At 41.3% G+C, this 14,629-nt stretch overlaps 1 protein-coding gene across 1 annotated transcript in view; it reads right to left on the reverse strand.

Moving 5' to 3' along the window:
• The window catches only part of LOC124142831, a 56,045-nt gene that overhangs the window by 40,678 nt on the left and 738 nt on the right, over positions 1 to 14,629 (reverse strand). The gene's annotated exons all lie outside the window — the stretch shown is intronic.

Consider the following 14,629-nt stretch of genomic DNA (forward strand, 5'->3'; position numbering starts at 1 on the left):
TTACTGAAATTGACTTCTGGAAATTAGGTACATATCGTAAAGCTCGCCAAATCACAAATCACAGCGTTATTTAACAGAGAGTACATACTGTGTGTTTAGAAATCTAAATATCGGATATTTACTCGAAAAATTAATGTAGAAAAAAAGCATATTAGTGATGTCGGGTATCAAATAAGTAATGATAATTTTGAAACGTCGCTGATAGCCTAGAATCGATAGGAATGTTTTGGAAAATTCGCATACACGAACGCCGAAGTGTACGTTCCGAAAAAGTTGGATTGTGTTTACAAAATGCCGGTTATGAGACGCCTATTCGATCAGGTATATTTCAAACTCAGCTGCTCTACATGCATCCCTGAATTCCTCATACATTTTAGAAACAAATGTCACCAGTGCAAATTATCTAGATGAAATCATTCGAAATAAATTAGGTGTGGAAACAAACACTGTGCTCGGAAAACTGTACTTGCTGAAATGTAAACAAGCCAAATTCAGATTTTACACTGTGAGCATTTTTAGAGGTACTTTCGTCTAATTGTTGCATACATTGGCTAGATCACGCGTTTGAGAATATTCATGGGAAGAGTATCGTTGCACTAATTATGGAATTTCAAATATATGCATTACAATGATGTGGTAAATTCTGTCCTGTGTGACGCCATGACTGACGCTAAATCACGCACAACGACGACGGTAGTTATCTGCATTTCTGACTAATTCTCTTTGTTACATTGGAAAACATGGTAAACCAATAACAGTACACAGATTGTCAGAATGTTTCTGATTACTTACGTGACAGATTTATGTACACACGATCCCTCAATCAACGAAAACCCTAATCTGGAAATCCCGCGTACTGTTGTCAGTGAACACGCCATTTTGTAAAAGTCGGTCACCGGTAGTGATGTCATACGGAAGTAAACATTGTTGACATATGTACATATTTGGTAATTTCTTTGAGGTGTGAACTTTCAACTCGGCATCCAGAGTGTTCTTTGTTTTGTCATCGCCTTGATAATCCACAAATACGGCGGATTTTTGTGTGTGTAGAGTCACATTATTTATGGGTAGTAAGCAATACATAGGATGACGTCACTTATGACAGTGGTGTTATGTATTAATGCGCTGCTGCGATCATGAGAATTATCAAAAGAACAGTCTAATATACTGGAAATCAGTGTCTAACTGTGATGTACTTAAGGCATTTTAAACAATTTTGCGAGGGCACTAGCCACAGCCAAGCGGGATCAGTAGCCATATCTGTGCTTGTCGACCTCTGCGGCTTGAAACCTTTTCCACAAATTAAAATAGTTGGATTTGGCCGAAATATGTTTCAATTGTTACCTTATTTCGTTTTGTCGTTCTGTGTACATCTGATTGCACTTCTAACGTTTTGACAGGACAGGCCGACTGTCAACAACGTCTGATCGTGGCCATGACGTTTCATAGACTAGGGTTAGAGCAGCTTCCCTTTGACAAAGGGCAGTTACTCCAGCGGACAGACCGATGCATTGCCGCGAATTGCAAGTAATTTTTGGGGGGGTTATGCGTATATTTTGCTTCGCCACTGTAAAAGAAACAGATTTCAGTTGGAACTATATTGGCTACTGTCACTGTCCGACTGACACATCACTTACCCTGTGACGTAATAAATATTAATGCGCGCATTCCAGAAAAACTCGCAATGTTTAGGTAATGTTTGTGAGGGAGGGAAAGAGATTTTCAAGCACAAAATTAAAGAATGACATTATATGATAAAGAGGTTATCACGCTTGTGTGTTTGTGGATGGTAAATATCCTGTAGTAGGAATAAACACTATGTATTTAGCTCGCCAAGGCTCGCTAAATACAATGTTTATTCCTAATACAGGATATTTACCATCCCCAAACACACTCGCGTGATAACCTCTATTTATCCTCCAAAACTGGCTCCCACTAACGGGAGATACCGCTTGGGTTAGATCAAGCGATATCTACACTGTAGATATCGCTGCAATGAAATTACATCACAATGCTTTGCAGACCATTGTGACGTCACTGGTTACCATGACGTCACAATCAAATGACATCACTAATGGCTCTGCTACTGAAGCTGTTAGCAGTACTTTTTACACTGAAGACAATGCTAATTACTGTCTACAAATTAAAAAAAGTTGGAAGAATGATGTTGAATGATAAATAAAATCTCACCCTAGTGTCTTTTGATATCAAATATATCAACACGAGTTGATGAAAGTGGAAAAAATCCGTAACAAAGCCCCGGGGACTAATCAGATTAAGAATGCCTACCTTATTGACTCTTTGGGAGTTTTGGAAATTTATTCGTGGGGTATTTTAATTTGATATTATCTTCGGGAATATTACCTGAGACATGGCTCTCTGGCTCTATACGACCTGTCTGCAAGGGGGTAAGTGCCCAATCAGACCCGAACGCCTACCCATTACAATACTTAGCTGCTTTGGTAAACTTTTCACCACTGTTTTCAAAAACAGATTACATAATATCCTGGAGATAAAAATGTCTTAACCTCAGAGCAATCCGGATTTAGAAAGGGTAACTGTACAAATAATAATATCTTTGTATTGGATATGGTCATTCAAATTCGAAAACAAAGTTAGAGAAAATTATACTGCGCTTTTATTGTTTTTTCAAAAGCCTTCGATAATGTGTGGAGAGTGGGTGATGGAATAAAGTTCCAACATATGGTATTAAGAGTAAATTCTTCCGGTTAGTTCAAAACATGTATGCAAATATAAGATCATGTGTGTCTGTAAATGGTGTTGTATCAGAGTATTTCCCATGTTACTCGGGCGTGTGGCAAGGAGTAAATTTATCACCTCGGCTATTTTGTCTCTTTATAAATGATCCTGGAAAAAAATCCTCATGAAAGACGGATGCATGAGTGTGGAAATTGGCGATGTGAACGACTTTCATGTACATTTATGTATCTGTTTCTTAACCCTTCTGTATACTGATGACACTGTCCTCGTGGCTGATTCTGCAACTGAACTCCAGAATACATAAAATTCTTTTAAAAGTTTGTGCAATATCTGGAAATTAGTAAAGCTTAAATAACTTAAGTTTTGATCTTTGAAAGCGGGCCGTCCAAAAACAGGAGGCTATCTTTTTATTTGGAGAATTGAGATCGTAGACAGTTATACGTACTTAGGTGTTCTATTTAGTAGAAACAGAAATTTCAAACCAGCAATAGAATTTTAACGGGACAGTGCATCTAAAGAATTGTTCTGTCTTCTGAAAGAATCAAGAAATCATAATATTCCTTTGGATTGTTTACATAAGGCTTTTGATGTAATGATATTACCAATATTATTATATGGCTGTGAAATTTGGGCATACGAAAATATGAACATGATTGAAAAGACACATTTAAAATTCCTTAAACTAGCCTGTTGTTTTAGAAACGCGACGCCAAATTTTATGGTTTATTGAGAACAAGTGTCTTTATCGATTTATGCAGCGAAACGGGTTGTTAGTTTTGGGCATAACACTTGTAAACCCGGACCAAGACGAAAACTGCGTCAACCAATGAACAAAATGCCTGGATAAGAAAGGTGAGGCAAGCACTTATTTACTGTGGTCTGTCTTGTGTATTTATTGACCTACAAAGAGTATTTGTACAGTATAACCGTCTTCTTGTTAAATATTAATCATTATCGTGTTAAGAAACTTATTCTCCCGCACCATCGTGGGGGTTCTTTTTGAGAAATAAATGATGATGTTTCTGTTCTTAATTAAGGGTGTAATTTGAGGACAAGGTGTCAGTACTTAATCCAGTAAGTCACTTGTTTATTGCCGCGCGTGGCCGTGGGTGTCTTGATAGGTTGATTGGTGACACTTGACCAGCTCAGAGATTAATAGTTCGTTTTAAATTTACACATTGTCGTTGACAGAGTATACACGAGACCACAAAGTGAGTTAGTTCTCTTTATCCGTTATTTGCTTGTTCGTTATATCAATCAATTTTATATGTTTTTTTGTTTGTTTGTTTGTTTAACGCCGCACTCAGCAATGTTCCAGTTATATGACGGCGGTCTGTAAATAATCGAGTCTGGACCAGACAATCCAGTGATTGATATCATGTGCATCAATCCACGTTATTGGGATACGATGACATGTATCAACCATGTCAGCGACCCTGACCAACCGATCCCGTTAGTCGCCTCTTACGACAAGCATAGTCACCTTTTCCGGCAAGCATGGGTTGCTGAAGACCTATATATCAACCCAGAAAGACAAGGACACAACACCCTGTATGAAAGTCTTCCACCGACTTTATACACCGAATTTATATATATGGGTTCAAGTGGAGAGACCCGGAGAGTGGAAGGTCGATAGTTCGATCCCCGGCCGCCTCATACCAAAAGGACCCATGAACCCATGTAGATCGATGCTCATGATGTCAATCACTTGAGTGTCTGGTCAAGACTCGATTATTTACGGATTGTCATCATATAGCTAAAACATTGCTGAGTGCGGCGTTAACAACAATATCCTACCATACCAAAAGACTCTAAAATACGATATTTGTTATCATGTCTGGCGCTCGGCATCAGCGGGACAAAAAATATATACAGGGGTGGCCCAGTTATCTAAGACACCGCAATTCGTTGTGCAGAGTTGCGTCCCTTGCCAGAAATGATTATGTTTCCAAGTTTCATATCCGTGGGTTTCACCAACATTGTATACTTCTAAGACCTGCACCACATCCCGCATTAAACTGACAGGCCGTGATATAACTGAAATACTGTTCAAAGCGGCGTTAAACCCCGCTCACTCACTCTAGGTGTCGCTTACGAAAACCATAGGGTGCTGGGTCCATATATATCATCATTTAAGTCGACATATCATACAGTATAATAGTGTTTCATTTGCATGACTTTGGGGGTTCATTTGAACTACCTCATAAAAACCCACTGCAATATAATACATAACGTCAGCGTCAGCAGATTCCATTGCACGTAAAATAGCGGTGACAATTATATGAATGTAATAAAAAATACGAGTGATACAAGGTGCTCGTGAAAAACGTAAGCATGTCCTGTCCTACCGGTAGCACCCACCATTCACACATCTTTGCACCCAGAAGTATTCTTGCTATGCGACGTTGGTTATATTATTCACAAAGCGTTTGATTTTCCCTTCAGCGCTGTTATCAATACGCGTTTCGCATGTTTGATTAATCGGTGTGTACGCGTTACGTGTTTTGAATTTGAAATTAATGATATCTAAATTAAACATTACTGGGCAGATTTGCGACCTCGACATCTGCCTCCTCGCGGACTGCTAAACGAGTGCTCGAGTATTTTTTCAAGCCTTGCTTGGGCTGAGCTGGGGACAGAGAATCAATAATAATTTATACTGTACGTGTCATAATTTTTAATGGCTAATCGACTGAATGCAGCCTTACACACTTCTGTCGGCCTGCCATAGACTTGTCGACACATGATTGACGTGTAATTCAGTCCACGTATCATGCAGTTGATGGGACTCCATGTACATAAATTCCAGGATAGTACTGGCACTATAATGGCATATGGCCACCATGGGTAGTAGCACTGGGTACGCTATAACCGACATGTCAATATTTGATGTATTTTAATATTTGACCTTGATTTGACCTTTGACACATGCACGCACCCATATATCAGTGTCAGCAAACATCTCAGAAATTACTTCTCAGTGAAGGAGAAATTAGACATATTTCCACTAATGAGAATGCCAGTAATTTTAGACCCGTGCAGATCCAGGGTAGAATAGGTCTTCAGCAATCCATGCTTGCCGTAAAAGGCGACTAACGGGATCGGGTGGTCTGGTTCGCAGATTTGGTTGATGAATGTCATCGATCCCAAGTGTGTGGAGCGATGATCATGATATTAATCACTGGATTGTCTGGTCCAGACTCGATTATTTACAGAACTCCGTCAAATAGCTGGAATATTGCTGAGTGCGGCGTTAAACAACAAACCAACCAACCAACGAGAAATTTTAATCGGGCACTATCGTGAAGCGCCGGTAGATTTTGTGTTTCATATCGTAGAATAGTCTATAAAGATACAGGCAATTCAGTGGCAGTCTCGTATATAAGAGTTAAAATACGATATCCAGCATTTCTTTTATAAACTGTTTCTCATGTTAGAAGATTTTTACTTATAACTGGTAAACGTCAGAATTTTTTTATTAGTGTTAAAATGTTCAATCATCATTATCTTGAAGTAAGTATCGGCAGTTACCTCGTTAGAGTAAAGGCTACTGTTCGACGCACGCTCGGCCGTCAGCCATTGTTCACGTGGTGCACGTACCGTGACGCCGGCTTAAGCCCCAGGTATCTGTAACGCAGTTACCCTGGTTACAACAACTATGTAATCATTGTTATATTTCCAACAAGGCACCAGTAATGTACTTTACTTATTTATCAATTAAATTAAATTCTGAAGTAATTAAGTTTAAGAATATTCGGAATGAATTATTAAGTGAAAGTATTTTACTATACTGTAATGATGAACTCATTGTACAAGAAGAGTATTGTAAGATCATCCTTATGTCCATATTTTAACTGAATTTATGAATGATGTACGCTATGAACAGGATTGACATTCACTGAGCACAATGTTGTTAGTGACCATGGCGCGTATACTATGGTACCTTAATCAGTTCCCTGTAAAATAACTCATTATCATTTCTTAACTATTAATTTCAATATATAAATGCTTCACTAGTTAATCATGTTAATTGCTCATTATGATGTCTTAACTATGAAATGGAATAATGAGATGCTGTTAAATGTATGTTTGTTGCCTCTTGATGTCATATATAATAAACATTCCTGCATTTCGCCTGAGAACCTCTCTGTCTGTTTTTGTAGGCGTGGAGATCCCGGAGTTAATTCCCCGCAATAATTCTAGGCATAAACGGCCCCTTAAAGCGGACTGTTTCAATTTATATTTGACCTTGATTTGAGCTTGAACAAGCCCATGGTGTTTTCTGTATTCTAATACGAACGGTAGCGGGATATATACAGCAGTTTTAGTGTTGAAATTCCAAATAGAATATATACTCAACAACATAAGTTTCTGTGACACCAATATTTTAGTGTATTTTTCAAACAAGTAAAGTTTGGTTTTCAGTATTGTAGTACATGTATGGAATCAAGTCAGAAAAACGCAACTGCTATAGAAAAGCACAAGTTGACTTTTATGCAAGCCCCATGCATTTCACTACCCAAGAATGGGTATAAAAACATGTGCGTTAACGGAATTCCATATGCATTGCTTAGCATCGTGCTGACAACAACCACCCAGAAAAACAACAAAATTACGCAATTATTCAACACTACGAAATGCCACGCCTGTCCGAAAATGAGCGCCTGCGAGCCATTGGTATGCATGAAGCAGGATCGAGTCAACGTGATGTTGCAAGACAATTTAACGTCCACAGAAACGCCATTTGGTGTTTATGGCAACGTTGGCAACAGACGAATGCAGTCAGAGACCATCCTCGGAGTGGCAGGCCACGCGTAACCAATAATCGACAAGACAACTGTATTCGAACAAAACATCTACGAAATCGATTCCAGCCAGCAACAGTGACTGCAAGAATATCCCTGGCCTTCGACGAATATCTTCACAAACCGTACGTCGTCGCCTCAGATGTGCAGGGATTGTCGCCAGAAGACCCACCAGACGTCCAATTTTGACAGGAAACCACAGTCAAGCACGCCTACAGTGGTGCAGACGACCATGCAGTGGGGACAAGTTCTATTCACTGACGAGTCTCGTTTTCACCTCAGCCACAGCGATGGACGGATTCGAGTGTACCGACGTCGAGGTGAACGTTACGTCAATCATTGTGTCATGGAACAAGATCGGTTCGGGGGCGACAGCGTTATGGTATGGGATGGGATCACAGCAAGACAGAGGACCCGTTTGATAGTGGTAGAGGGAAATCTCAATGGAAAGCGCTACCGCGACGAGATCATCGACCCTGTTGTTCTACCGTTTTTTGCGTCGTCATGGCCCAGGCATTACCTTTCAACATGACAACGCCCGGCCTTATATTGCTCGACTTGTTCAGGATTCTCATCAACAAAACAACGTGAATGTCATCCCCTGGTGGGCTCGCTCCCCTGATCTCTCACCAATCGAGCACATGTGGGATGAGATGTCAAACACGTGTTCCACAGACACTCCAGGAACTTCGAAACATGCTCCAGCAGATATGGACAGATATCCCACAGGACTTTGTTCGACGCCTGGTCCATTCCATGAGACGAAGATGTGTTGCTTGCATCGCAACCAGAGGTGGACACACACGCTATTGATTTGTAAATTGACATTTTGGCATGTTCATTGTTTGTTTTTTTATGAAATCACGCATTTTCTGAAGTCAGTATGGCAAATTAAACCATTTGAACACTTACTGGAGTCTTATCTGTTGCAAACCGAAATTGTTTCAAATTTGGTAAAAAACATACATTTGCATTAAATCTTATTCAATGTCACAGGAACTTTTGTTGTTCAGTATATATGCGGAATGTGATTTAGTTTATATTATTCTGGGGAACGATACTGAATACGATCCTTTATATATTTCCATGTTCCATTCCGAATAAATCAGCCACATTCTTCATTATAAATTGGAAACATCTTGAGGGCTTGTTATAAATTTTGTACTTGTAAAATATTCAAACGCCTTTGTGTGCGGCAATTCACATTCATCCGCAAATATTACCGTTTCTGTAAGAGTTTCTTTTACATGGGACCGCCTCCGTTGTCTAGTGGTAGAGCGTCCGCCCGGAGAGCAGAAGGTCCGGGGTTCGATCCCCGGCTGCGTCATACCAAAAGACGTTAAAAGTTGGTACTTGTTGTTACCCTGTCTGGCGCTCGGCATTAAGGGGCTAAAACAAGGACTGGTCGGCTCAGAGTCAGTATACTGTGTCTGAGTGGAGTATTCATGTTAAACTGCGGCATGGTATCTCAGTGTGCTAGCACTATAAATCGGTCTCAGTCCGAACTAGTACAAGCAGACACACACACGTGCATGCACGTCGCTATATAAGTGCAATAATCTTGGACGCGACGTTAAACCCAATTTCACCTCCTCTTTTTCATGGATATTATATTTAGATATATACGAAATATTATCCAATGTTTTTTTAAGGGATGTGTTTCTACATGACATTGTGGTCACAATAGTATCACAGGATCGTCCATATTACAATAGTAAAAACTGTAATTTGTGAGGTTTCTGAAATATTTCTCATTTTGGCCGTTGAATAAATAAACCTAGACTCACAAAATTTGTACGTCACTGTAAACAATTCTCCGTATTCTGTTTGTTTGTGGTCCAATTTAAGGTGCGGTCTCTATCCGTCGGAAGCAATATTTGAATATTCGTACCAGGTGACTGGTAAATTCACGGATCTAGCAGTTTCTGTGTCCCTTTCGTTCATCACGTGACAGTCTGTCACTCTGAGATGTGCAGACACGCCCCTTGGCACAAAATCTCAGCTCCACGCCTTGATGTTTTATCGGGAGTTATTGCACAGGTAATATAAAAAAATTCAAATCAATTCAATTTCTTTATTAACTCAAACCACCAGCCGGTGGTATATGAGCAACATATACAACATAAATACATACAAAAAATGTGATCAAATGGCAACAGGGGTTTACTTTAGTACAGAGAGTATTATACTCACAAGCAAAAGAAACGCAAGTCGAGTATGCAGTATACATGTTATTTATTTTCAACAGTAAAGACAAGAAATACTAATAGGGCAAGATTGACAAAAATTTGACTGAAGACAGTTTAATGGATTAAAAGGCAGATGACATGATTGTTTTTTTTCCAAATGTTAAGGGCTTACAGTTTCGGGTCAATACCCAAAATGTCAGTCAACACCTGATGTGACCACCATTAACATTGATCACTGCCATACATCTCCAGTACATTGAGTGGACGCCTTTGAACCTCATCCCACAAGTGTTCGATGGGGTTCAGATCAGGGCTGAGGGCTGGCCACGGTAGAACACGGATGTTGTGTTGTTGCAGAAAGGCCATGGTAGCTCTGGCAACATGGGGACGAGTGTTGTCCTGCTGGAAAATGTGTTGTTGATGTTGTGCAAAAAAATGGAACAACGTGGGGTCTGATCACTTGGTCGATATGCCGCTGAGCAGTGACGCTGTATCCCCGACCTTGACCAACATTCAGAAAGCACATGGGTCCAAGTCTCGCATTAAGTCCAATCCCTGCCCATATCATGACGCTAGATCCACCACCCCCTAGGACGACAGCTCCGAGGAAGGTCATCTGTGGTCTGTGTAGCATTGTATCGATGCAGGAGACGGTAAATTGTGGTTATGTTAACGTTGAAATGACGGGCAACATCTTGGACAGACTCTCCAGCTTCCAAACGTCCGATAGCCTGGTTTCTCTGAATTTGAGTTAGGCGTGGCATTGTTGACCAAGGAGTGGTAGGTCCAAGAATCGGCCACAGTTTTTTACCCATTACAGTTCATGACAGTTCGTGCATTTTCGATTTCGCGAGAAATGGGTGCATGATACCCACATATTCATTGAAATGGTGCATTTTGGCGATTCGTTTTTTATGTTGCGTTTTTACTCGGGGCTTCCAAAATGCAACCAAAAATATTGATAACACCACCAGGCTTCACTACATGCTAAAACTCGTATCAGTGTATGGTTCCGTGTTTGTTACCTATTTGCTTAAAACCACTTGCGTTTCTTTTTCGTGTGAGAATATTTTCACAAATTTTGATAGTTTGGTGAATTGTCCACTAGGCTACAGACGCGCTGATAATTCACACTCCCTTAAAGAATGTCTTTTTCAAGTACTGTACGCCAGCAACAGATATTTTACGCCCGTTTCCTAAGGTTCATGGAAGGTAGGTTTAAAACATAACAATGTGTTGTATTTTTCGTTTCCTTTTCGGTTTATAAGTTAGATAAAACACTTCCCTTCGTGTTTTAAGCGATTTAAAACATCTCGGTTTTATCCCTTGGATTCGGGTTTTTAATCTCATAAAAACCCTCTGACGTGTTTTGTGACACACACACACTCACCACACCACACCACACACCACACACCACACACCACACCATTGTTTACCACCTGCGAACTGAAATATTAACTCTACGTTGTGGTAAGAGAGAGTTTATCAATGTGTCACGCGTTACAGTTGTCATGATTAATAAAACAATAGGTTGGTTATGTCACCGAGCTGGCCATGTGCTCCTGAGATCAGGGTGTCATTAAATAATAAAGCAATAACAGGAAATGTGGTAAAAGTTCACCGTTTTATTACTTCCCCTAAACGTAACTAAAGAGGGGCAATCTAAAGGATCAAGACCCCAGCTGACGCTGACAATAATCACTGATCAATAAACTAGAAGAAATATACAAGCTGATTAGCTGAGCAACGGTAAAAGAGTTATTAAATAGATAGCTGAAAAAACACTTTGAAACCGACAAGACGCATAGACAGCCAATTAAGCCGGATGTGACCAATTAACACCTGGGAGTTAATTAACTTAACTCTCTCTTGAGCGAATAACCTTGGTTTGTTTAGATAGGCCCTCAGCGTCCTTTTCTTCCTATCCCTAAAATGTCTCTTGGACAATTAAGATAAGACGAACATGCCTAATTAAAAACTTCGATTATAGTCGTTTGAACAGAGCAATTCCATACTTCTAGAATAAATAGGTACTTGACCTAAACTAGGCAATCCAGGAATATTGGTAATTCACGGATCACTAGAAAATGGGGTATAATACATAACACCTTAGCCAATAAGTTGAGCTCATTCACACCAGAAGGAAGTCAGCACAAGATCAAAATCACACCATAAATAAACTACCTGGCAAAAGAAAGTTTTCACCGACTTCACTTGACCAAACACCAAAATAAAAGGCATATGTGAGATTTATGATGATTAATTTATAAACAGAAATCATTTTCCATGAATGAGAATGAAAATGCATTGTAATGCCGATATTGCATTCTCCGCAATACACAAAGAAAGAGTCAAGGGGTCCAAATTAAAAATTACACAAATCAGAGTTCATTGAAAAAGTGCACGAAGAGTCCATTAATATGACAGTAGTCAGGTAACACGTCATCAATAGCGAGTGTGACCACCCTGGGCATCCATGCACGCCAACACACGCCTCCTCATTGACGTCGTCAGTCGGCGGATAACGTCAACAGGAATCCTGTTCTATAAGTTCAATAGAGTCTGTTCAACTTCCTGTCGGTTCGCTGGAGGCGGTACATGTTGTCTCATCAAGATGATCCCAGAGATGTTCAATGGGGTTCATGTCGGGAGAACAAGGTGGCCAGGGAAGTACGTTGACGTTAACATTGTTCAGGTAGTCTTAAACAATTCGGGCGGTGTGAGGCCTTGCGTTGTCTTGTTGCAAAATTAATCCTCTTGGCTGATGTTGAATAAAGGGCACCGCAACAGGTCTCAACACTTCATCCCTGTATCGCTGAGCATTCAGGTTTCCTCGGATGATAACCAGCCGTGTTGTAATCTGGCCACAAATGCCACCCCATACCATGACGCCTCCACCTCCAAACGGTTGAACTTCTCTAATGCAGTTTGGCGCCAGTCGCTCTCCCCTTCGTCGAAAAACTCGAACTCTGCCATCGTTCCTGAACAGACAGAACCGACTTTCATTTTTAAAGAGCACCCTCGCACAGTCACGTCACTGCCACCGACGTACAGTTCGTGCCCATTGCAGCCTGCGTTGACGGTGTAGACGGGTCAAGGACTCAAGGCCATTCCACGGAAGGGTCGGTAGGCTCGTATACCAGCCGTACGAAGTCGTCGAAGGACTGTTCGTCTGCTGATGGCATGCCCCAGTGCTGTTGCCGCCGTTGACGTCGCCGTCACACATCTGTTTCGGAGGTGAATCTGCCGGATGTAGCAGTCTTCGGTCGGTGTTGTCACTCTCGGTCTTCCCGATCTTGGCCGGTCATGAGTCTGTCCGGGGGCGGTCGGGTAGCCTAGTGGTTAAAGCGTTCGCTCGTCACGCCGAAGACCCCGGTTCGATTCCCGACATGGGTACAATGTGTGAAGCCCATTTCCTGTGTCCCCCGCCGTGATATTGCTGGAATATTGCTAAAAGCGGCGTAAAACCATACTCACTCACTCACTCACTCACTCACTTGAGTCTGTCCTGTCTGTTGGTAGCGGAGTATCAACTTGCTGATGGTGGCCTGGGAGTAGTTGAAGGTTCTGGCTATCTGACGTTGAGTAGACCCCATATTTGCCATACCGAATGCTCTGTCTCGTTGCGCTTGTGTAAGTCTGGGCATATTCTTGGTGGGTTTTTTTGCTTACTGAATGCCTGCTCTGTCCAACGTCGGTATTTATTCCACAATCACGCACGTGCATTTGGACCAATGTCTCAAAATCACGTTTTGCACGTTTTCAACAATGCATGATTTGGAAAGCTGCGTTCGAAAATCTGCGTTGTGGGTGTGGTCGCCGAAATGCCCAGTGTCGTGCAGTGTTCTCACGAGCGTGGACATGGCTGGTATTGAACTACATTTCCTTTAAATTGCCGCTTTTGTCAAATAACCGTCTGACAAGGGTTAATAGCTTCAAGCTCGGATGTTTACATCGCGTGACGGTCTTGTGCTAGCGAGGTCGCAAAGACTTCCGCCCGTATCCCCCCTCAAACAGTTATATATGTATGCATTATTGTGGTTCCATCCTTTTATTATAGATAAAATGGATAGAACTATAATTAAACCGCCCGGATGTTATTAGAAATGAGCGGGCCACTGTAACTTGATAATGCCCTCATATTGTTTGACCACGGGCCATTATCACGCTTGTTGTTAGTTGACGTCATATCGTCGGGCAGTTAATGGAATATCTTGGGCTTCTGCAAATGACAATGCCCTGACAAATAGCGTTACCATTATAATAATATATATTTTGAGGGGGATACGGGCGGAAGTCTTACCGCGCGGTCGACAGATAAAAATAGTTCCGTCTTACAATGGCTTCGAGTCACCTCAGAGGTATGTTTTCAGTGGAAATGGCCGAATGTGTTCAGAATGTGGTTGTACTCGTCCGAATTTATACTTCTAGCCCGCTTAGATACCATGCCGCAGTTTAGACAGGATGCCCCATTCCGACACAGTATATTAACCCCAAGCCGATCAGACTTCGTTGTGTGTCGTTAATATCAGGCAGGGTACCAACGAGTACCATATTTTAAAGTCTTTTGGAATTATGTGGCCAGGGTATCGAACCACCGACCATCCGCTCTCAGGGCAATGGGATGTACAGTTAGTCTGGATGGTTCCCAGGTACTTTGTCCGGAATAACAAAGATCGGATCAATCGAATCACTATTTCGTAGTGATTGCTTGAACATGAGCGGTGGGGTTTCGGGCTTACCAGGTTCTACTGTATTTACCTCTAACGTCTTGTTTGTTTGCATGGGATGCTGAAGACCTATACATCACGGGTAATCACCTCAAACGTCCGGAATAAGTTCGGATCAATCGAATCACTATTTCGTAGTGATTGCTTGACCATGAGCGGTGGGGTTTCGGGCTTACCAGGTTCT

This window comes from Haliotis rufescens, unplaced genomic scaffold, assembly GCF_023055435.1.
Source record: "Haliotis rufescens isolate VD_foot unplaced genomic scaffold, xgHalRufe1.0.p SCAF_8, whole genome shotgun sequence".
NCBI classification, from domain to species: Eukaryota; Metazoa; Mollusca; class Gastropoda; order Lepetellida; family Haliotidae; genus Haliotis; species Haliotis rufescens.